Raw genomic sequence first — 3052 nt, forward strand, 5'->3', positions numbered from 1 at the left:
GGCGTTCAAATACATTTGTTTTGTCACCTGTGAAAGAAAAAAAAATGAGAATAAGGAAAAAGAATGCTGAGCTTGACCAGTGAGATAGAATGATTCGGACTGAACCTAGTTATTCAAAATAAAAAGGGAAACGCTGGTGAGAAGTGCTACCTGAAGAGGATTCTGGGAAATGGTCCAAAGGTTTCACGGCGTCAAAAACACTTTTGTTCCAGGAAAGGTAGCTTTAATGATTGGGCTTCTGGGGGAAATGTTAAATAAAAATTAGAATCCTGTTTTTGGGGACATTTTGGTTGAAAGAGGACAGTGCTGACTTTGCATTCTGCTCTAGAATTGTATGACATACATTCCAAATTCAAAGAGTAGTAGCCAGCCTTCCACCAGAGAAAGGCAACGACATTGCCAATTCTTTGCGAGGATTCTGGGAGCAGTAACCTTGGAGCTCTGTGTAGGCAGCCGGGCTTCCTCTACAGGAGGGCGTGGCTGTGACGATTATCTCATTGGGAATTCTGAGGTTATAATCCAGGAATTGTGGGTAACTACAGTCACTTCTGCTCCATGAAAGTGAGGTCAGCATTCCTTTCAGGAAGTTGAGTGAGTCCTGAGACAGCAATGTTTTCTTTAGCCTGGCGGTGGCCCTCCTTGTCTTCAAGAAGAGCATCCGTGGCTAGCAGTGGAAGATGGGGTTAGGCCCCAGGTGAGTGCGCCTTTGTCGAGTTTGCAGCATTTGGTCTTGGTGGGTTGAGGATCTCTTGTATTTTGTGCGCTGTCTTCCTACTCCAGGACTGACCAGGAAGTTCTGCCACCTTCTAGGGGTGTGAAATTGGGAAGTAATTCAAACTGTATGTGCCTAGCATTCCTTTTATGTAACATGAGGGGAATAGAAGTATCAAACCAACGCAGTTCAGTGGAGAATTAAATGAGATAGTCACAAGTAAAAGGTGGTAAGTGTGGTTCATTTTATTAATTTTTTTTTAATTTCCCGAGAAGCCCCAGTTACCTGAAAGCTTCTGTGAGCCTGGGAAGGGATCAGAGTTCCACCTGCAGTGCTATTTTGCCCCTTCTTTCTGACCTCTACAGGAAGCAGGACGATTCCTGGATTCCCTTTTTAAAAAAGTGGTGGTGGGGATGGGGGTGCGGGGGTGGGGCGGGAATCACTCCAGGCTATTGTATGGGGATGTCCTCTGTGATTCATGCAGGAGGGAGACACAGTTCTGATTTCTCGCAGATGGTCACAGGAATGAGGAAAGAATGACTCTTCAGCTCCTAGCAGCAGAACCTTAACTGAGTATGACTTAGCATCCTTCTTCTTGCCATGTCATCTCTCTTCTCAGGGCAGAAGATATTTACTAATTAGCACATTCTGCTGGAACATCTGTGGGAAAAGGTAGGAAGGAAGGAGGGAGGGTGGGAAGGAGGAAAGAAGATCCACTCCTTATACTAGAAAAAAGGAGCAATATACATTTCCTCAAAATGAGAAGTCAAGCCCAAAAGAATTCTGTACAGACCACCTTAAAATAACATCTTTCAAGCCTGTCCACATGATTTAGTTGCTTCTTTAAAAAAAATTCATTTATTTTTATTTTGTAGAGATGCGATCTTACTGTGTTGCCCAGGATGGTCTCAAACTCCTGGCTACAGGCTATCCTCCTGCCTCTGTCTCCCAAAGTGCTGGGATTACAAGCATGAGCCACCAGGCCCGGCCTAATTGCTTCTTAACAACTTACTATTCTTTGTTCACTACAGTGTATACAAAACTGACTATTTCTTTGGAGCTTCATTTTGTAATGAAGGCTCTGATCACATGTAAAACTTGTATTAAATAAATTTGCCTGCTATTGTCCTGTTAATCTGTGTTATGTTAATTTAATTCTTGAGCCCAGCTGGGTCCTGGGTCCTGGAGAGGATACAGTGAAGTTTTGTGGCAGCTACAAAAGTCAATGAAATTGGAAACACAAAAACAATCTCTAAAAATCAACAAAATCATAACCTTATTCTTTGAGAAGGTCAATATAGTTTATAAACCTTTCAACTGACTCACCCACAGGGAAAAGAAGAAAACAAAAATCAGGAGGGAGGGAACGTTATTACAGATTTTGCAGATATTAAAAGGATTATAAGGGAACATTACAAACAACTCTTTGTCCATAAATTCATCAATTTACATGGCATAGAATATTACTCGAAAGGCACAAACTACCAAAGCTCTCTCAGAATGGATAATCTAGATAGTTGCATGTATGTATGGGTGTGTACATACAATTTTTACACACACACATATATATATATATGCACAGTTAATTTTTTCTATATTTTGTAGAGATGGGTTTTTACCATGTTGCCTGGGCTGGTCTTGAACTCCTGGGCTCAAGTGCTCTGCCCACCTTGGTCTCCCAATGTGCTGGGATTACAGGCTTGAGACACTGCACCTGCCTGGCCTGATATATATTTCAAAACTGATTTAATAGATAAAGCCTTCCGACAACAACAGCAATACTGAGACTAATTCATTGGTGGATTCTACTAAACATTTAAAGAGTAAAGATGTGAATTTTAAATAAACCCAGAAACAAAAAGAGAAGGGAACACCTACCCACCCCCAGCTTGTCTCATGAGGCCAGCATTAATCTGATAATACCAAACAAGACAAAGAAATTATAAGGAAAGAAAACTACAGGTGAATATCCTTCATGAACCAGGTGAAAAAATCCTGAATACAGTTGTCCCTTGGTATCGGTGGAGAATTGATTCAGGGACCCTTATGGAAATGAAAATCCTTGGATGCTCAAGTCTGTTATGTAAAATGGCCATAATATTCTCATGTAACCTTTTCTTATCACCCTGCATACTTCAAATTATTTCTATCCCTGTACAATAAACATGCCCTGTAAATAGTTGTCATACTGTATTTCGTTTTTCATTTGTGTTATTTTTATTGTTGTGTTGCTAATTTGTATTTTTTTCTGAATATTTTTGATCCCTTTTTCATTGAATCTGTGGATGCTTCTGTAGTATCCAGTGGCATGAAGATCTAGACGACAGAGATTGAGGTGAC

At 40.7% G+C, this 3052-nt stretch overlaps 1 long non-coding RNA gene across 1 annotated transcript; it reads left to right on the forward strand.

Annotated features, from left to right (window-relative positions):
• Positions 1–1123: 1123 nt before the first annotated feature.
• Positions 1124–1847, forward strand: LOC134760199 (uncharacterized). Its single transcript, XR_010137116.1, has 2 exons — positions 1124–1384; positions 1588–1847. It is a non-coding gene; the product is annotated as an uncharacterized LOC134760199 (long non-coding RNA).
• The last annotated feature ends 1205 nt before the right edge of the window (positions 1848–3052 follow it).

The sequence above is a fragment of the Pongo abelii genome, chromosome 16, assembly GCF_028885655.2.
Source record: "Pongo abelii isolate AG06213 chromosome 16, NHGRI_mPonAbe1-v2.0_pri, whole genome shotgun sequence".
In the NCBI taxonomy this organism is placed as follows: Eukaryota; Metazoa; Chordata; class Mammalia; order Primates; family Hominidae; genus Pongo; species Pongo abelii.